The sequence below is a fragment of the Abramis brama genome (genome assembly GCF_963993115.1).
Source record: "Abramis brama genome assembly, chromosome: 1".
NCBI lineage: Eukaryota > Metazoa > Chordata > Actinopteri > Cypriniformes > Leuciscidae > Abramis > Abramis brama.
Window position 1 is genome coordinate 73,884,191 of NC_139963.1, and position 22,971 is coordinate 73,907,161.

At 35.7% G+C, this 22,971-nt stretch overlaps 1 protein-coding gene and 1 long non-coding RNA gene across 2 annotated transcripts in view; one reads left to right on the forward strand and one right to left on the reverse strand.

The window, feature by feature from the left end:
• The window catches only part of LOC311095233, a 374,729-nt gene extending 354,169 nt beyond the window's left edge, over positions 1–20,560 (forward strand). The window contains exon 3 of the long non-coding RNA XR_014608799.1: positions 20,313–20,560. This is a non-coding gene — a long non-coding RNA (uncharacterized lncRNA). The remainder of the gene's footprint in view (positions 1–20,312) is intronic.
• Positions 1–22,971, reverse strand: part of LOC311095130 (uncharacterized protein) — a 467,684-nt gene that overhangs the window by 118,139 nt on the left and 326,574 nt on the right. The window lies entirely within an intron of this gene.

Here is a 22,971-nt window from a genome sequence, read left to right on the forward strand (position 1 = left end):
AGCTTATGTATTTGCTTATGTATACTTATGCTGTATTTATTACCATATTTGTCCTAGTCTCTTTATTTTCTAATGAGGTGTCAAACTGTTTAAGCTCTTCTACAGTTTGACAGGGCCCATTTTCTAGAGTTTCCTCCTCTGTCTCTACCACTGGCACAGTCGCAGCCAACAGTCTTCTCTGCAGTGTGAGGATGTCTTGCTGGTTCTCGCAGAGCTCTTGTAACTTCTGCAAGACTTTTGTGCGCTAGTCTAAAAAAACATTATGGAATCAGTTCCTGAAATGTACATGCATGTTTGTAACAGAGCTGTAAAGCTTACTCTTTGTTGCTTCTTCGGACAAGGTCTGTGGTTCTCTTAAGAGGAGATCTGACATCTGATCTGCTGTGGCAAAAAAAATACCTATGCTTCAAAATTGACACATATACACATTTATGAATATCAATTAATTTGTTACACACCTTGTTGGGGTGGTGACAAAGTTTGCAGCGAGCACGGCAATGACGCCTCTGCTGTAAATAAATAAATTTTTAATAGAGTATAAATGTACAATAGGCATTAAATGGGCATGGGCATTAAAATGTTTATTATCATTCAAAACTTCTTACAGAATAAGTTGGGAGATCTTGGCTTTTCCTGATTGCCTGTGGAGAAGAGAGAGAAACATAAGTCCATTGTGGATTAAATCTTGAAACTAATTTTTTATATTTATATTTCATTCTACTTACCCTTGTCTTGAGGATATGTTTTGGGCAGTTGCTGATCTGACAATACAACAGAAATATAAAAAGACGTCTAGGTTGCTTTGAATTGTGCAAATAAAATGTCTGTGTAAATTATGTAACAACTTACATTTAGGTGCAACAGGTTTCGACACCTTTTTCTTCTTTTTAACTCTGCAATCATCTGAAATTAATGAATTTTTGTATGTTTAAATAAAAGGCAAATGCCTTTAATTCCATAGTTCAATCATAAAAGATAAAATATAGTTGTGAACACCTACCATCTAAAGAAATTTCTGTTTCAGAATGAAACCTCTTTGGCATTTTATGTGGCCTCTTTTTACTTGTTGTGTCCTCTGTTTCAATATGTGATGTTTCGGCAACAAGCTGGCATTTCTGAGAGGCTTTGGCATAAGAGTCTGTAAAATATATGTCATATAATATTATAGCCCAGTCAACATGTATATGTGAGCCCCACATGGTTTATGCTTGGGCTACGTGGTTAGGTCCCATATGGTCCCAAAATGGTCATCTTATCTGGGGCCCACTTGGATCAGCTAAGTGGGTCCCACATGGGCAAAAACAGGTGGGCTCCCTATATGGGTCCTAGTTGGGTCACTAATGGGAAATAAGTGCATGAGCGCAAAATGGGCAACACAAATGGGCAAACACAATAAATCCCATATAGGCTGCCTATAAGGGCCCATGGTAGCCACATAGGTAATCTCTATATGGGTTCTTGACTGACCCTCAAAGTTGAAATATGGTTGAAATAATGTCAGTTGTTGTTTTAACGTTGTCACATGTAACGTTTAATATAACGTTTATTGCAAAACAGTTGAAAAAGTTTTTTTTCCTTCGTTTTTTAACAAAATCTGTATGTTGAATCAATATCATGTCTTCAAGAAATACATAATCTTTTAATTATGAATACTTTGAATTTCTAATTATTGTTTTGTTATTATTTTAGCATTGTATAATATTATGATCAAAACACCAATTCAAAAATTTAAATTTATGTTAAAATATAATCATATTATTAACAACAATAATATTGGGTATAATTTCAATCTCACGAGAGAAGTGCAGCAGAAACTTTTTTGCTTTTTGTGATTTTGTTTGGACTTACAATTTTTTTTGTATAAAAAATTGTTTGCCTAAAGCTTACCATGCAGGATTGCATTTTTATTCACACTGTCATCAAAACACTAGGCCTATTTGACCAACTAATCAAATGATATAGCCAGTCTAGAAATAAAACTAAACACACATTTCTTTAAAAAAAAAGAAAAAGAAAGAAAGAAAAGAAAAGAAGAAAAGTCATCTTTACCATTATCACACTGAAACAATTGCTATTGGTTGTTTCACCTTTGATCATGATTGGTTAATATGACTGTCATCTACGTAACTGGCCAATGACAACTGTGTGCGCCTTTCTGGTCATGTTTGAAAATACGTCATTTTGAGTTGATGATGACATGTATGTGCTACTGCTCGGCAAGATTACTCGGTCTTTCCTTATGCCTGTTAAATTATTATTTTGAACCAATTTGCGTTGTGACATGTAACGGAGGAGTTTACTTTTAATTAGCTGAACTGAATTTACTTGTGTTGGTCTACACTTAATTCTTACTGTTTCAACAATGTTTTTTTAGTTTTTCAGGGTCTCTGCTGAGTATTACAGGATCACACAAACTAATCTGAAGAGCACCTTTTTCTCTTAGTTAGATGAATACACATCTAGTTGTACAGAGCAAGTGGTGGAGCGTATGGAGATGAGATGAAGATCCTCTTGAATCATGAAGATGAAGACCAACTTGATCATCACGTAATCATATCTCTCTGGTTAAAGGCTGAATGGTGCCATCTCTTTTTCAAGGTAATTCCCATGCTTCTCTTTGTATATAACTTGTTCCGTATTTGTTTTTCTGTCTTTCAGACACAGAAACTCCATTGTGCTTGCTCAAAGAAAGGCTACAACTCTTAAAGGTCTGCCTTTGTTTATGAGGGAAAAGTCTGGAAACATCCTGAAGACTTGCCTGGTAAGAAGATCATCAGCATATACCTGTACACTCACACCTGATATATTTCACCTATTTACCAGATGCTGTTAAGAGATAGGTTTTGTGTGATATACAAAACTTATCATCACAGACAAAGTCATGGTAAAAATTACTTTATTAAATACCGGTAATCGTAGTTGAAACTTTCTCAGTGATCAGTTTGACTTCATCTGACAAATTCAACAAGTTGTCATTTTACCAAAGCAAAGACAATGGAAAATTACTGCTTCGCAACACTGTCCGGAGACATTCCCTCTGATATCTAACCTGTTAAAACAATACAGTGCACAATCATAAGGTTAAACAGTAATGAAGCAATGTCAGTGACTAGTGATTTAAACCAATCTTCACTGATGCAATACAACCAGTTTTGGGTGATGAACAGAATGTGTGCCTTAAAGGGATACTCCACCGTTTTTTCATATTAAACTATGTCAGGGTTTTTCCTGCATAGAGAATTATAAGGCGGCCGCCTCCGTCAAATTTCGTGCCGCCTCCGGCTCTCGACAAAACTCGGACAGACAGTAGAGTTACATGGTCAGATACACTTTTCCCACCGTGATGGTTCTGTTGCTGTTACCGCTTGTGTCCATTCTCAAACCGTTTAGTGCTGCGCGGGTCGCAGATAATCCGCGGGTCGGGCGGGCCAAGTAGCCTAATACAAACATTCCATTCCAATTAATCGAGGGTGGATGACAGATAAATCATTATAATGTGTTGAGTTTAATAAAGACATGGAACTCTCATCACGGTAAAACGCAATGAACGTGCGTGACTTTTACTTTCGTTTTTAACAACGTAATTCTCTTCAGGGAAAACCAATCAAGGAAAACATATCAGGGCTCGAGTAACGCTTATCAGGGACCATATACTGCGTCCAGGACACGTGTGTGGTTTTTTTTCTTTTTTTGAAGGGAAAAGTGAGAGAGAATTGTAGGCCTACTCGCCCAACCAGACAAATGCTCTGATTAAAACAATTTGTAATATAAAAATAAAAAATAAAACGTGAGGATTATTCTGTTTTATTTAATTTAATGTGGCGATTGATAGCCTATAGTTGATAATAATATAGGCCTACCTAATGTACTGACGGTAACAATGTTGCGCTGTTGAGGATCGCGCAGTTATTTATAACATATTATAGTTAAGAAACAATATATAGCCTAGGCTACACACGACCAGAGAGCTGTTTTCCTGAATGCCATCAAGATTGAAACCGAGACGGATTTCATAACAGTTCAATAAACAAATAGTTAAAATTAAGACACTTACATTTTAGACGCAATGACTGTTTTTGTTCTGTTTCAGCAGCGAAAATAGTTCCAACTGCAGAACCATCGCGCATCTCACAGCAACACTTGTTGCATTACTGAATGATTCAGCGTTTTGAATGTATCGGTTGAGTCAAAGATTCAACTACCCATTCATAAACTGCCTCATTCTGAATAAATCAGCCGTTTGAACGAATCGTTTGAATGAATGACTCACTGACTCGCTCATTAAGACGGTCGGCTGCCGCCTCCACCTGGCGGTTTAGTTTCATAAAGTATCATTCTTTTCAACATTCCTTATTTGTATATTCAAAAATATTTAAAATAATCTAATTTAATACAGTTATAATTTTTCAATGTAAATTATTTAATTTGATTGGTAACAGCCTAGTGTCTTATTATTTTAATTGAATATATTGATCAAATAAGAATGTGAAATGAAAGATGGAGCATACATTTAATAAAATTAGGGGAAAAATGCCCTTTATAAAGGTACAAAAAATTATTCTGAGTGTTTTCAAACAGTGATGTAATGAAACATTGACAATTTAAGTTTGAAGGGAGAAAAGCCTCTGTTTAGGCTATTAAGGAAATGTAATTTTGCCAAAAGAAGAACTTTTATTTTAAATAAATGTTCATTTTAAATCAGCCTACTTCAGTGTGATATGTTACCATATTATCATGCTTAACACTAAGAATTTGAATAACTGTAATGTGATGATCAGATGCAGATATCTAAATCAAAGAATATGGGCGGTTTGCGGGTGGATTATTTATTTTTAACAGTGGATTCGGGTGACTCAAAGTGCACCAGATTAATGAATTTATCTTTAAAATGTACAAAATTTTCTTACGGGGGGGCATGCCCCCAGACCCCCCTAGAGATACCAAGCTCCACCAATGAAAAAAATGTGCGAAACACATTAGGCTATATGATGATCTACAAAAAAAATACTCATTTAATTATCTTATTATTAAAATACATTATTAGGATTTTACCACCTCTGCCTCATTTTGAGCCAGGAAAAACCCTGTATGTTATTCCCTTAACTAAGACGAGTTGATACATACCTCTCTCATCTCAGTGCGTGCACTTAATCGCTCTAGCGCGTGGTGACACTTTGATAGTACTTAAAATAAAACGTGGTGTTTTTCTAAGCGGGTTAAAAAGGATAACTATAATGTATGGCGTAATAGCACTTTTGGAAGTACTTCGACTGGCGCAGTAAAAAGTCACGCCTGATCCTCTTCCCACTAGGACATGACTTTTCAGGCGTGACTTTTTACTGCGCCAGTCGAAGTACTTCCAAAAGTGCTATTCCGCCATACATTATAGTTATCCTTTTTAACCCGCTTAGAAAAACACCACGTTTTATTTTGTGTCAACATACTTGGTCGTATAACTACTCGTGTAACTGTTTTTAAATAGGGAAAACGTTGATGTGTTTGGTCACTTCTAAATTCATTGCTGCTAGATACCATTGAATATACTGGGGTAAGCTAAGTGCCACTAAAGTGTCACTGCGCGCTAGAGCGATTAAGTGCACGCACTGAGATGAGAGAGGTATGTATCAACTCGTCTTAGTTAAGGGAATAACATAGTTTAATATGAAAAAAGGGTGGAGTATCCCTTTAATACATGTACGATTTTGGGTGACCTAAAATAAAAAGCATTAAATCAGAATGGCTGTGGAATCTGCTGTGGACGATTGCCACAGGCAATCACATCAATGCTGATATGGCATTGTTTAGAGTTGGGAAATGTTTATCAGTTTTAGTTTCTATGGCTGAATTTGAACATGCTTAAAAAACATGACCACCTTTACTTTTCAAGTGAAGTTACATGAGCAGACCTTTAGGAACACTCTGTGGTCTAACATAATTCAATAAAATAAAAAAATGACCCTAATTTTATGCTGATTTATTTTCTACTGCAGGACACAGAGCCAGAAGACATTCACAAGGGGAGAAGATGAGGATCTTAACTATCGTTGAAGATGATGTTGCCACTATCCACTCAAACCTAAATATAAGGTGCCTCTCTGTAGTGCTATAAGAGCAGATTGGGCCAGATAATGTGCAAGACCTTTGCCACAGTTGTTACACTCCTCTTTGACTTGATTAGTACTCTTATTTTGTGCAGTCTTTTTTTTTTTTTTTTTTTTTTTATAAATCTTGAAGAGTGGAATAGAACTTCATCACCTTATAATATGTGTACCTAATGCAAATAGAAAATGTGCTGTTTTGCAGAATGCAGAATATTTGTTAATAAATAAAGTCAGTCTGGTTAGTAATAAGTGAAGCTGGTAATGCTGTTTGTGGAGTTGTTTAATCAGATCTTGAGAGAGTTAATGTCTTTTATCTTCAGTTTATCTAAAAGGCTGTGTCTGAATAAAATTGTAGCCTATTTTGTGTTCTTATTACTCTTTAGAAAGATGATTGAAAGAATGTTTCAGGAACACTAACCTTTAAATAACATTCTTGTAACATTAAAGAAACTGGATATTTTTATGTTCTTGGAATTTTACAAATCAACATTCCTATAATGTTGAATTTTAAATCAAAATTAAGTTGAAAGAATGTTTGAGGGAGAAAAAAAACTGGACGTTTTTCACGTTCCCAGAACCAAAACTGAATATTTTGGAGAACGTTCTTATAACAAAAGTCTGTTAGCTGGGGCAAAGCTGAGATGTAGGATGACTATGTATGACTTACAACAAGCAGATCGAAGAATACAAGTACTTCTGTCAAGTAATCGAAGAAGCTGAAAAAGAGAGAAGAGAATAATTATTTTATAAATCATAAAAAGGTTCAAATGTATAAATTGTAAGATAACATCTGAAAAAAGAACAAATAAGCTATATGAGTTCACATTAAGGATTGTTCACCCATAAATGAAAATTATATCATCTACTGAATAATTATTTTCATATACATTCCAAAAGCTAATAAAGGCTCTTGATTTATTAATATATTAATAGCTTCTAAAAATAATTATTGTCATCAAGAAAACAATATTAATATTATTACATATTTAAATATTATTAAATGTAGTGGTATTAATATGACTGACGGATGGCCGATTTCATTATAAATCTGATCTCATCTTTACAAGACACGTCTCGCTCTCTTTAAGTGCACGCGCGGAGCCAGCACTCACGCGCTCACGCACACGCACTCGCAGCCAAGCCTGTAAGACAACGGCTTTTATTTATTTTAAAAAAAGTAACAATATAACATCACAGACATAATAAAGTATTTAAGTATTTATTTATCTGGCTAACTTACCCTGTAAGGCCTACCAATAATGTAACGTTATGCTATGATTAGATTTTATTATTTACTTTCTTCAAAATCTCAAGTATCATTTACCTTTGTAGTGGGCTCGTATGTTTTTAAAAGTAATGTAGCCTACCTAAATCGGTTAAGTAAAAAGTACTTTACCTCAGAAAAGCTGGTAATGAAAATGTCCAATGTCTGTTGATGTCCACTATGAAAACCGGGTTCTGGCTGCGCGCGGTGGTCACCCCTGCTTATATACCCGCTGGCAGGTTTCGCGGGCATGGCACGCGAAGAATATCAATTGTGACAGAAGATTATATATATATATATATTTATTTATTTATTTATATTTATTTATTATTGATATATATATATATATATATATATATATATATATATATATATATATATATATATATATGATACCTGCAATTGCGTATACCTTGTCAAAAAGTGATAAAAGTAGTCAAAATAGATAATAAAATAGAGAAGTTACATATATTAACTTTAGAAAATAAAAATATGAACTAAATTGGCTGGATTAACTAAATTGATTAACAATTAAAATTAATTAATTAAAATCAATCAGTTGTGCAGTCAGTGTTGGGTACCTGGAAGGGATGGGAAAATATCATAGGAAAATATACAAAACATAATATAATATTCAACAACCCATAGGTGGCGATATGCGAGTCGCCAATAAGCCAATGCTGAAAGAGAAGAAACCACTAGGCTACACGCGACGCGAGTCTGTTTGGTGTCCTTCCTTGATGTGCAAATTTTTGAGAGGTATGTATGGAATAATATGTGGAAATTTATGGTTTTATCATAGTATGATCATTTGTGGGATTATGAGCGTTTTTGTCTAACGCGTTTTGCACGCGGCCCTGTTAAAGGAGGTTAGGCCGGTTAAGGCATTATATATAATGTTGAAAATCTGTGAAAGTAAGTCAAACATGTCAGAGAAATGCAAGGTGCATCTATATGTAATTAGGTGTGAATGAAGCCGTTTTCCTTACAAAAATAACCTACTGGAAACCTGCAGGGTTTTTATTTTATTTTATTTATTTATTGCAGGATATTTGCAGGTACATACATTTAAGTGAGGATAGGAGCAGGCTTCACTCAATTCATATGCTTATAAACATTAAGAGTGCTGGCCTGGATAATTAGAATACGCAAAGTAGGAGAGAGGATTTTATTGTGCAAATAAAAGTATATGTGCATAGTGCAGCCTCTCTCCTACTTCAGGTACATACATTTACAATATGAATACATTGAAATTTCTACAGGTTTTAGAATGAACCCTTCAGTACAACAGAAAACATGCAGGGACATCCAGCACATGTGCGCTGCACAAGTGGAAAATCCTGCTGGATTTTTTTAAATGAGAAAACCATGACATTAAATTTTAAAGGCTTAATATTTAATAAGTAATCAAACATTTTGTAGAGGATTTTTTTTGTACTATTTTCAACTAAGATTAAGCAAAATTACGAAAAATGGGGTAAGCAAAAGGGGTAAAATGACTTTAGTGAAAGTGAAGGCCAAGTACTCGGAATTTGTCCTTCAACCCATCCAAGTTAGCGTACACACATTAGCTGTAGTGAACACACACAGTGTCATGGTGAATCAAGACGACAGAAGCAAAATGCAAGTAACTCAGGTTTATTGAAGATATAACAAGTGAAAGTCCGATGATGTAACAGGTGAAAGTCCGATGATGAGAGAGATGCTGGTGACACAGGGACTGGATGGTCAGCGAGGTCCGTGGTGAAGTGCCGTAACCGTGAAACCCAAGTGAAGACGATATCCGAAGAACAGAGAACAGGAACTGGAACAGGAAACAGGAACGCCGACAATACTGGGATCACAAACGGGAGACATCAACCAACGATCTGACAATGAAAGGAGAATGCGGTGAGGTCTTATAGGAGACTGAATGAGCTGCAGCTGGGGTGATGAATGAGATCAGCTGGATCGCTGATCCTCCGGAATGAGTGCCACGCCCACTCACACACACACACACACACAGAACAACAGTTACACGAGACACGAAGGAAACAATGAATTTATGAACCGTGACACACAGCGCCCGGGGACAGATTGGGGATAAAGGGCAAGGGCACCCCAGTTGTACTCGCCTGTACTGTTTAATTCTAAGAAGGAATTGTTAAATTTGAATTAATGGTCTGAAAAATACACATCATATGCTAAATTGAGTTTTTTCATTATACCCAGGCAGGTTTTTGGTGCATGTAGTCAATCGGAGCAGTCGGAGGCTCAATAATGGAATGTCCTCTTTCTCCTTGCGTCTGGTCACTTCAGCATGGTCATTGGTGCGTAGAGTGAGGTTGTCCATCTCTGGGTATGTCACTCGCCCAGAAACCCATGTGCCCTTCTGTGTGCATTTGTATTGATGTACTCTAACGTTTAAACCATGATCAGCAATGCAACGATTGACATCAAGACAGCAACAAAACAACATCATATAATTAAAAAAGGAAATGGCCAAGCAGGCAACATTATATGAAATGTCTTAAAGATAAATAATATGTATAAATGATTGTTACACGATTCCTAAATATTTAAATTTTTCACAAATTTGTGTATTTGAATAGGTATTACACTTTTTTTTCAGTGTCAAGAGTCTACTGTAATTAATAAGCAATTCACAATGTTCCCTTAGGGCCAGGAACACATTTATAACAGAGTTGTTACAGTATTTAATATGTGTAAGGCTCCAATAAAATTAAGATAATTCCCTCACGAATAAATCTCTCAATGAGTAAAATCGTCTCTTTTATTATGGACTACTAATAACAAGTACATTAGTATTTTTAATTAATCCCTGGTTATGTTTCTATTTTAAAAAAAGTAACACTGGCTGGGGGAAAAAAATCTTTGAAAAAAGACGCTTGTTTTCTTGCCCCTGAGCAAGTGTGTGCTTGCTGACTTCGAAGAACCTAACGATCCTGGATCATCTCAAAGCGTCAACAGTAATACTGATAACTAATCCTAATTTAATCCACGAATAAAGGTCCCTGTTTTTTTTACCTGTAGATGATAATATTCATTTATTCATTGTATTCATTTAATCTCCTATCATTATTTTACAGGTTTTCTTCTATTTAAAGATTTCCTCATTTGGCTGGTTTGAAAGGACCAAGTGTCGGCATTACAGGAAAGGCACAGAAAAAAAAGCTGATGAAAGCTGGCACGAGTTTTTCCTCTATATGCATTCAGCAGTGGCGTAGTTGAATGGGGCATATACATACTCAGTCCAACACACACGCAAGTGTGTGCACAGCAAACAGGATATTTGACAAGGAAGAGTAGAAAGGGTTTTACTTAACACTTTTTTTTACCAGAGGCAGAAGAAATACAACACAAGTACCAGAGTTTAGTTAAACATTAACGTTTCTGAGTGTCCATGGAAAAGTGCAAAACCAAACTAACTGGTTACTAGTTAATCCTGTTTGACTATGTAGGTCTATGTCTACGTGCTGACCAAATTCTTGGTGAAACTGTAAATAATAAACCCATATAAAATCTACTCTTTTATTACAACTGACAAAAAAAGTTATACAAGTGAAGGAAAAATATAAAAAGGAATAGTGCAACCATTTACTTTCCTTAATGTCACTCCAAACATGTATGACCCTGTTTCATGGAACACAACACCTAAAACTATTTGCCCAGTTATTTCTTTTTTTAATGCTGTAACAAAACTTTCTGTTGCTTTATTTGTTCCTGTTTTAATAAAACTTGTAAAGCCTGTTGTTTAATTGTATTGTCATTTTGTTTAGTCTTTCCCAAAAGACTATGACCCCCCAAAAAATGTGTTTGTATGGTAAAAATCATAAAATCTGTCCAACCTGACTGCCTATCTTTCCCCCCAGCACAGAAGTGTTTTTGCCACTTACTCATGTTGTGCAGCTGTTTCAACACACAACATACCAGGTTTTCATATGTCTCGTCTTGTACCATATTATGCAGTTTTTGGGTTGCTTTTGAGAAACCTTTCAAAGAGAAAGAGCCTTTTAGACAGTGTGTGGTACTACAATCTTGCAACCAATTACACTCATGTTACAATTATCAGATGATGGAAAAAGTGTTTTTTTCAAGATAATTGTAAAGTATTGGTGGTTAAATACTAACTAATCACAACATGATTCTGCACATGTGGATAGTAAATCTTTATAGGTGATATTGATAAAGTGTTTCCAATGCTATTCCCCAATCTAACTGGATTCAATTTGTCAGTTGTCTAGTAAATTTGCTTCAAGAATCGAGATCTGAATGCAGCATTCCCGGAAAATGCTTACAACTAAACACTAAAAACATTGTGCATTAGCGCCCTCTGCGGCCTGATAATGGTTATGCAATCTTTTCTCTGGCTTGTGGAACTAACTGATCACAGTTTTGGTGAATATTTTTAACAGAATTTAAATCTTTAAATTGTGCAAACACTTGATTTCTCTGGAGGCCTGTAGAAGTTTGTGCACCTCAAATTTGGTTTGTTTTCAGCTGCTGTGAAAGGTTACATTTTTAGCGTGCTTTATCAATTTATTTTAATCTCAAATCGCTTACATTGTATGCCGCTGAATTTCTGCATCAACTCAGTTAACCAGTTAACAATAAATAACCTGAAGGGAACGTTCCTAGAACGTTCTCTTTAGGTTATAAAAAATGCCCCCAAAATAACCTTAAGGGAACGTTCTAGGAACGTTCTCTTTAGGTTATAAAAAAATGCCAATAAATAACCTGAAGGGAACGTTCTGGGAACGTTCTCTTTAGGTTATAAAAAAATGCCCCAAAATAACCTGCAGGGAACGTTCTAGGAACGTTCCCCCAAAAAATAACCAAATGGGAACGTTAGGGGAACGTTCTGTGTTAACTGGGCGTTCGCGTTTACACGGACCAAAAAGACGCGTACAAACTGTGCGTGTTAATGCGTCCAAATTTCACGCGTTGTATATAATAGGTATTGTCCCCAACGGCGTTCCATAGCAGTCTGCCATGTTTTCACGTCACATTTTAGTATCGCCTCAGCTCGCCTCAGCTCGCTCAGAACCTCGCCGGAGGTGGTACGAAAAAAAGTACCTGGAAGCAGGTACAGGTACAACTTTTACACAATGGAAAACCAAACAGAGCCGAGCCGAGTCGAGTCGAGGCGGGCCGAGGCGAGCTGGTACTGTGTAGTGGAAAAGCGCCATATGACGACCAGGTACTATTGTGGAGGTACTATCTGCAATGGAAAACGGAGCGAAAAGCGAGCCGAGTCGAGTCAAGTTGAGTTGAGCTGGTACTGGTAATGGAAAAGCGCCAAAAGTCTCACCTTTCAAATATAGTCATTTTTTAGAGACATTTAAACAATAAATACCGTTTTGTGACTCTTTAATGTGTCTGACAGATCGCTGTAGACTCAAGGCTCAGTTAAAGCTGCTCGTGAACCGATCATCTCTTCCTTCTAGTTAATTTATAGCATTAAAATAAACATGAATGAACATAAAAGGAATGTTGTTTTAAAGTGCTAAGACGTCAGTACACTTTGTTTTTCAAATTTAAATCCTCCAAAGTTAATCTACTAACTCTCCTGACTGCTTTGTGGGACAAAATGGCGGATTATGATTAGTCAGATCACCTGTCAATCAAACTCCCTGCGAAGGGTCAATTGAGAATGCCCGTGTGCACAATCCTGATCTAATCGACAACTTTGCAGTAGCACATAGGAAAGCCCGGAAAATCCCGCTATAATGTAAGAGAGCATCTTTTTTATGTATTTGGACCTAGGCCTAACAAGGTGCGCTGTCAGCAGTGTTTTTTTTTTTTTGTTTTTTTTTTGGTGAGCGTAGGCTCCTCCTGATTTTGTTAGTCATCTCATCTCTTATATGCTGTGTATGATCATATCCTGCCCTATTGATGGTAGCCTACTCGCGGACATTGCGTCATCAATGTCATCAAGGGGCCCGCCTTGATAATCCTACTTAAGTGCCCGGTGTTGGCTCGTTACGCCACTGAATATAATTGTCTAAACTCCTTATCAAAATTACATATTTACAACAAATTTGCCACATATATATAGGCACACTTTGAGTACTACTAATAAAAGTGGTGGAGATCAGGCAAGACTGTAAGAAGACTCAGGCAAAAAGGTGCTATAACTGTAAAAACGCTTTAAAACCATATATTTCCTATGGCAAACTGCATGTATTGGCTGTAAATTGACTTTTTCATCTATGATGGCAGTTGTTAAATGCTTGCTAAATAAAACGTAATGTCTTTTGATGCTTGTGTGCTTAAAGGCCTTAAAGGCCTTAACTGCTTGAACCCCGATAAATGCTGCTTGCAGCTTTAATTTTATTTTTTATTTTTGCAATCCGCTGTTAAAAAATGACAACATACTGCACATCTGTGGTCTGTTCTCTCGATTTAATTTACGATATATCCCATTAATAATTCACTGGAATGCACGAAGAAGCTCTCTTTTTTTCTCCCCAAATCCTCACGTCTCTTTCCAGGTTTTAAATGTCCCTTTGATGTTCGATGGTTGAAGGATGAGTAGAATAATGTAATCTCATTGAACACAGTTTTAAAAAATATAGCCTATTATTGCGAGCTCTTTCACTGATTTTTTAGTTTAACGGAAGTTACGCCCTTAATTCGCGCAAAGCGTCATAAGGTGGATAGTCGTATTAGGATGAAATATAACTTCTTAACACGATTATAAGGCCGTACGCAGTAAGTGCCTTTTGCGTATACGTGCGGTTTCAGTTATTCCTATATTTATTCGTAAATTTAAAAGACATTTTATTGCGATTTTTTTTTTTTTTTTTGCGGAGGACTATTATTCTAATATTAGAATATTATAAATCTAATATTCAAGCTGTTTCTCATTTTTCTACTTTACATTTTAAATAAAAAAACGACTGAACGAATGATACACGGATTCTCTTGAGCCACTCCAGCTCTGTGATTGGCCAAAATGATCCGTTAAGAACTTCTACTGTTATTTAGGAGAACTCTGTAGTGCTAAGATAATGCTTTCATATCAAATTTAATGCATTAATATAGGCTAACTATCAGGTAGAAATATCAGTTGTGTAGCAGTTAAATTGACAGGTTTATCTTTAATCTACATCATTAACATGCCATAAATCTCTTATATTGACAGGCAACAGGCTCATATCCAGTGTGCTCATATGTGAACAGACTCATATCGAGTTTCATTTAGAATCTGTAAGTCTTTTCTTATGAGTCAAGCAGGGCCCTGTTTCCCGATAACGCTCACTCTTAGCGCGCTAAGAAAGCTGAAAGATATATCTTACCAAAGTTGTTTATGTTCCTAAGTGTGTTCCCCGAACCATACCTTAGGAAGCTGCTTAAAGCCCAATTTATACTTCTGCGTCGGACCTACGCCGGAGCCTCTACGCTGTAGGCAACGCGTTGGTTTTAATTTATACTTCTGCGTCGTTGTCCGCGTTGACGCGCGCAGAGGGAGCATGTGAAACCCGAGGGAGCGGTCCTAGCAGACCAATCACAGCGCTTGCGTCTGCATAGAGTTGACGCGTTGTAACATTTTTGGAGAGGTGCACGTCAGGGTACGCCGAAGGGTACGCGCGTTACACACAGCCTACGACGTAGCTACGGCGTAAGTTCGACGCAGAAGTATAAATTGGGCTTAAGATATACCTTCTTACGTGCGACGTTACCCGGCGCTGTCCGTGGCGATGGTGCTGAATTGTTTGATATCAATGGCTCGAGAATCAATTATTCTCTCGTGCAGGGGCTGTTTATGTGAGAAAGCGGTGATCTTTATAAATGAAGCACTTCAGAAATAGTTGAAATTGCAATTTATTATGATTATTGGATATTATAAAAAATAATCCAACCTATAATAGCCTATAATAGCCTAGCCTACATATTTTAAAATTGTATCATATATTGCTGCCACAATAACCTTTTCAAAAATTTACGTGCCTTCTTCTCTTTCCCATTTTTGTTCGCTGAGGTGGAGCTGCGATGAAATATTGTTCTTGTAAATACTTTCCAGCATTTCAGTAATAAAAGTTTACATCTTGCGTACGGTGCTCGGCAGTGATCAAAAAGGATTTAAACAGTCGATTTTGAATCTCTTGTAAACTCAGAGATGTGGATTCAGACGGCAATTAAATTACCACACGACCTGTTTGTCAAAAAACAGAAGGTAGGCCTACTAATTTGGCCAGGGATTTTTACGCGGGTTGGGTGAGAAAAACACTGATATTATGGATTCGGACGGCACTAAAATCACAGACTTACCCCTATAAATGTTTAAAATACCGGACGAGCCCATTAGAAACAATATTAGCGTCCGAATAGGACTTAACTGACAGTAGCCTATGCTTTCACTGGCCTTTAAAAGAGCGTTTTAATTAAATTAATAATATTGTATAATAATATAATTAAAAATCTAACAACAATCAGTGTAATGACAATTTTATTCTTTGCATGAAAACACTTGAATTAGCCTAATTTAATACTGTCTGGGTGTATTAAAACTTCAGAATTATATTCATATAGACCTGCAACAGTGATAAGGTAAAGCTAAGAGTGGTCCAGACCAACCTTACGAAAGTGTGACTTACAGAAGATATACTTAGCGAACGAACGTTTCGGGAATCGTGCCATAAGGTTAAGAGAGAGGTTAAGGAATAGGTTAAGAACTACTTAGAGATAAGAACGCTTTGGGAAACCGGGCCCTGATTCATAAAATTATCTTCGACATAAGCAGCTCGAGCGTCGTCCTCTCCCGCGTGCACGCGCTTTGTAATAACGCGCGTCTGTAACGCGTCACTGTCAGACTGAATAACACTGATCACGCGCTCAAGCTGTTTGCCGTTTATATCGAAGTCTATTTTATGCATTAATACTGACGAGATTGCAATCATGTTAATTATTGTGTAGCTTAAATAGCAGACTGGATAAAGCTGCCGATTTTACTGCTACACAATGTATTTATCTAACTGGTAGTTAGGATGCTAGCCTATATATTAATGCATTAAGTCGATTCAGTGATATTAAATAAGCCTATTTTAGACTTCAATAAATCCGGTTCATTTTTTTTTAGTGCAGGATTATGACAATTATTATTTTCTAATGAAGATAGGCCTATTAAACTTTAAAGTGTAGCGTACATTGTTTATTTTCTTCAGAATGAAATGTGTGCCAAAGTAAAATTGAAATACAAACACAAATATAATGTACAATATTGTTAGCATTTTTAAATAATGTAACGAAACATTCGTACGCTAAGTATATCTTCTGTAAGTCACACTTTCGTAAGGTTGGTCTGTACCACTCTTAGCTTTACCTTATCACTGTTGCAGGTCTATACGAATATAATTCTGAAGTTTTAATACACCCAGACAGTATTAAATTAGGCTAATTCAAGTGTTTTCATGCAAAGAATAAAATTGTCAATCACACTGATTGTTGTTACAATTTTAAATATATTATTATATTAATTTAATTAAAGAGCGCTTTTAAAGGCCAGTGAAAGCATAGACTACTGTCAGTTAAGTCCTATTCGGACGCTAATATTGTTTCTCATGGGCTCGTACGGTATTTTAAACATTTACAGGGGTAAATCGGTGATTTTAGTGCCGTCCGAATCCATAATATCAGTGTTTTTCTCACCCAACCCGCGTAAAAATCCCTGGCCAAATTAGTACCTTCTGTTTTTTGACAAACAGGTCGTGTGGTAATTTAATTGCCGTCTGAATCCACATCTCCGAGTTTACAAGAAGAGATTCAAAATCCACTGTTTAAATCCTTTTTGATCACTGCCGAGCACCGTACATAAGATGTAGCCTACACTTTTATTACTGAAATGCTGGAAAGTGTTTACAAGAACAATATTTCATCACAGCTGCACTTCAGCGAGCAAAACTGGGAAAGAGAAGAAGGCACGTAAAAAATGTAAATGGTTATTATGGCAGCAATATATGATACAATTTAAAAAATATGTAGGCTAGGCTTGGATTATTTTTTATAATATCCCATTTAATAAATGTCCTAATAAATGTAATTTCAACTATCTCTGAAGTGCTTCTTTAATAAAGAACACCGCTTTCTCACATAAACAGCCCCTGCACGAGAGAATAGTTGATTCTCGAGTCGTCGATATCAGCGGATTCATCAGCATCGCCACGGACAGCGCCGGGTAACGTCGCACGTAAGAAGGTATATCTTAAGCAGCTTCCTAAGGTATGGTTCGGGGAACATGCCTTACAAAACAAAACCACTTCTACATTCTTCAAAATATCTTCTTTTGTGTTCAGAAGAAGAAAGAAATTCATACAGGTTTGAAACAACTTGAGGGAGAGTAAATGATGACAGAATTTTCATTTTTGGGTGAACTATCCCTTTATAGACAGATGCAGCTCAGCTTCTGGGGATGTCCCCCTCCATTTCAAAATCAAACCTCCGCCCTTGGGTGTGTGTCATTGCTTTTACTGTTTTCCACCTCCTCTCTCCTCCACATTAGTAACTCCTAAAGACACGGAGATGCTGATAGTGATGGAGAACTGTAGGCCGAGATGTTCACATGATTATATGTGGATATCGATGATCTGATAACTCTCACTCCTTTAGTCACTCTCTGGTAACATTTTACATCTATGCTGGGTACAATTAATACGTTTTTATCATCTCATACATCTATTTTGTTATATTTTGTTATTATTTTAAGTAATCATAACCATATATTGTCATTAAACCTGTTCAATTACAAATAATGTGCTAACTAGTTTTGATTTGGTATTGACTTTGAAGTGCTTCATATACAATATAATCTCTCTAGCAATGCTCTCCCACATATTAGCTAAGAAGAAGTGTGTGGTAAATATGAGACACAAAACCGTTACAATGACTGAATGAGGGAAACCCCCCGAGGGCAGATTACAAGCTCACTTTCTCAAAACCGCAAACTCAAAACCAAAAGGTCAAACAATGCCTTCAGGTTTCAGCTTACCGTAGTAATGTGAATATGTACTGTATGTGCACTGCAAGGGTAGTATTGTACTGAATATTGTATTGAATGTCTGTATATTCAAAATTGCTATACTGTAAAAATACACTGACCGACTGCAAAAGTCAAAGAAGTTACAGTAAAAACTCTAAATGAAAAGCATTACAGTAAAGTACAGTCAGAAGAGTTGATCATCTGCAGAATCACAGTCAGAGAGAGATTTATTCTGCTTCAGCTTCACGTCTTCATGTTGATCCACACTGAGGACTTGTATCATGTACAATGTAGCGGTTTGAAGCATAAGTGCATCACAGTGCGAAATGTGTTTTAGTGAGTGAGAATGTGTTTAGAGTTTTGCAAAAAGAGTGCATGAGATTTGCAAACAGTGTTTTAACTCCCTGTACTTATATAATGTTTACAGAAAGAGTGATTTATTCGACAATTTGGTTCAGACAATGGGGTTTTAGTGTTTTAGTCATTCAGAAAAACTGTAATCTGGCACAAAAAGCATTATATAACACTTAATTAGCATTTACTCTGCCTTTTGAGTGTCATGGCAAAGCATGCTGGGAAATAGAAACCCTCTCCCAAAGTTTATCTGATTAAATCACTGATCTGACATAATTCACGCATCGCCGACACGCATATTTGATGCGTCCCCTTTAAGAAGGAGTTAATGCGAGTTTGCGCGGTTTCTGATACATAACTTTAATAAAACTACACAACTGTTGTTGTTCTCTCGCTGCAATCCTGCCTCTGTGTATTTCTGAGAGCTCAAAAGCTACAACTGTTCTGTTTCTTTATGCTTTTAAAAAACAGTTAGGCCTACGGCCTTAAGCCCATTGCTTAACTATTTACTGTTAATTATTGCAGATCTGTTTGCATTTCATGTGTGTGTTGATGTCTCACTGGCGGACTATGCCTGTCTGAAGGGAATTTACTGCAGAAAAGTGGAATATTATTGAGATGAATAACGGGATAGTGGAGCGCGCGCACGCTATAACACGGGGCTAGTTGTCACACACTATTAGAACTATGCTATTTTATTCTATACCTTTATAAATTCTATTGAGAAACCATGAGAAAAAAGGTGAATAAAGACTGAGAGTCAATGTTTAGAAATTAATAATAATAATAATTATTATTATTATTATTATTATGTTTTGAACTATGCTGTGTTTTCTGGTGTGTTCGTTGTGTTGTTAATTATTAAAGAAATGCAATTATTTTATATGAAAAAGTTAATAATTGTATTTTATTGAGAACATGTTTTAATTAGTCTTTTATATATATATATATATATATATATATATATATATATATATTTATTATTATTATTATTATTATTATTATTATATTTTTATTTTTTTTTTATTTTTTTTTTTTTATTAGATCAGAATACATTTTAATCTGTCATAATGTACTCCTCTTATGGGGCATGTTGTCACATTTCACTTCCATTCTTTCGGGGTTTATCAATAATAAAATATACACTGTATTAATAAAACAAAACCACATAATTGAGATGTGTGAAATGAATGTGGGAAATAATAAATACTCTGAACCCTATAGATTTACACAAACTGAGAAAGTCAAGAGCATTATGCTGTGCCGCGCTCTCTATATACTGTTATTTATGATCAATATTTTATATGTATATTGTGTTATAGTTTGATATGATTACAGCACTCAATGATTTGCCAGAGGTGTTGTTATAATACTCTAAACGAGCCAATAGCGTTTAATAACCTGTTCTTCATCATGTCTCTGTTTTACCTCGAGTCTTTAAAACCGTTTATTAGCATATTGATATTAATGATTAACTCCAGTGGTGAAGGCAGCAGTGATCTTTAGTTAATCTGGGTAGACTTGAATTTCTTGTGTATGATGACCTAAATATTTCCAAAATGCATGAAAACATGTTAATGTCCTTTAAATATATTATAATGATGATCTTTTATAGGCCTCGAGGGCGTGATTGCTGATGATGGAGATCGCCGGTGTCTCTCATGGAGGATCAGGACAGAGGAGATCGAGAGAGGACAGGCCTGTGTTTGATCTGTGTTCTGTTGTGCGTGTGACCGCAGTTTGCGTTTTGTGTTGTTTTTTCATTTATTGTATTAAAGTCATTGACTGTTCTCCGGTTCCCGCCTCCTTCCCATAACATTTAACATTATTACAATGAAGTATGCATGTGATAAACAATTTAATGTCTATATAACCTTGATTAAAAAAAAAAGAAAAAAAAAAGAAAAGTTTACTTGTGCCAATAAATATCCCCGTACACCAGACACTGTTATTTTCACTTTGTTTTAAACAAGGCATGTGTATTTCAATTTATATTAATACAAGTTTGTTGTAAATGTCATTAATTTGTGTTTTTGCTCATCACGTCATATATATATATATATATATATATATATATATATATATATATATATATATATATATATATATATATATATAGCCTATATAATATTTTTATAACATTAAAATGTGATCTTTTTTATTGTTATGGAAAAATTCTAGAATAGAACTAAAACATTTGATTGTGATGATGGAATTAATTGTTTTACGTGCAATTCACACGAGCTGTAAGCGCTTCATTATAACTATATTAATGTCTCTGTCTGTGAAGAGCTGAAATGTCAATCACTATATCATCATGACCGGGCCTATAGTCAGGAGAAGAAGACCCAACAGCGGGAATATGTCGCAAATCACACTTTATTTTGATGGGGTGTGTAAGAGACTGAAATAAGTTTAAGTTGAAGCTCTAATAAAATAAATAAAACTTAAACTAAACTTACACTGAAAAATTTGTCTAAAAAAGCACATAACGAAATTGATTAAAATTAAACTAAAATTACCACGGAAACTACAAATAAAACTAATTCAAAATCAAAATATGAATAAAACTAAATTAACTGCTGAAATGACCCAGCAGGTCTCCGCACCAGTCACGTGACTGAAAACTATGAACCATGAAAATTAAAAATAAAATAATAAAAATTAACTAGATAAAAAAGTTTGTAGACAAACTTTAAGTTGGCAGAAAAAGCTTGAATAGAATAGAATAGAATGAGGCATTTATAGCGCTCTCATATGCAGTAGCCTACTGTACAGCCAAAGAGCTTCATAGTCATATATCAGGGAATTTCTCCTCACCACCACCAGTACAACGGCACCAGTGCGCTCACCACACACACCCACCCACCCACCAGCTATAGTGGGGAGAGAGAGAGAGAGCGCGCAGTTTGATACTCACCACACACCAGCTATAGTGGAGAGAGAGCGTGATAGAGCCAGTTCAGTGGATGGGGATTGAAGTTTGAAGGTTTTTAAAGTTTAAGTTTTAGTTTAGTAGTTTTAAAAGTTATAGATAGATAGATTTTGAATTAAGACAGGACTCCTCCTCCAGAGACTCCTCCTCCCTGCATGACGTAAGCAGCAGCTCGCACTACATAAGGTCATTGCTGAAACAGGATAAAGTTTCATTCATTCATTCATTCATTCATTCAGCAAACGAGCCGCTAAAGGTAAGAAATGTGTTTAATGTATGACATGTTTAAATGCAGTTTGACCGTGAACCGTTTTTCCTGATTGGCAGGTTCGTAAACCATATTGCCAAAAAAGATTAGGTATTCTTGCAGAAGAAGAAGTGTAACGTTTACGATGAACAACATGTGCGACTCTTTTGAACATGAAACATGTACGCGACTCTGAAATCAGCGATCGTTGTTTCTGATGCTCGAGATTGAACTCAAATGTTGATGCTTTTTTAACATGTCGTTCATCAGCATCTGAATCTTCCTCGTTTTCCTCGGGTCCTTAAAATACTTGGATGCGTTTCTCTTTCAAAGCGCAAAGCCGTAAAAAAAAGTCTGAAATATCTTTTTTAAAACAGTTTTAATCGTAATATCCATCATCGGTCTGATCACTGATACATTCAGCTCAATACAGGCTATTAGCGATTTTTTTTTTTTTTTTTTTGCATCACGAAAATCTGTCAAGAAAGTACATTTACTAATTATAATTGTATTTAAACGTTTCTATACTGAAGCACGCAGAGCAATATTGCGGTTTGTGTCTGTCCACTAGTAATGATGCTTAACGCCTCGCTATGACGGCTTTTCGCAGCATCTCGTTCCGCTTTTCCAGGGAACAGGGTTACAGTCAAGTAACCCGGATCTTGACTTGCAGGAGCCACTAGAAAAAGATTTACACGTTCTAAAATGTAATGAAATACTTGTAATTTCAATGTTGTAAATAGTTATGAAAATAAATATTTCTTCAGAAAACACAAGTCTATTTTTAGAATGGGTGTCAATGGTGAAACATGTTTATTTGCTGTTGGTTTGTAAAATATAGCAGTAAAAAGCACTTCTGAATGTGAATATCTTTTTTCATGTTTCTTGTTATTTGTTAATGTTTTTAAAAAAAAATTAAATAATTATTATAGAAAACAACTTGATCAATATAAGAGAAATTAAAGAAGATGAGACTAACATTTCCGACGCTTTAAATGCACATCATTGCACCTTTTTCACATGTTTTTAAATGTTTGCTGTAATAAAAACACTTGTCATGCAATATAATATGCAATAATTTGTTCTGTGATT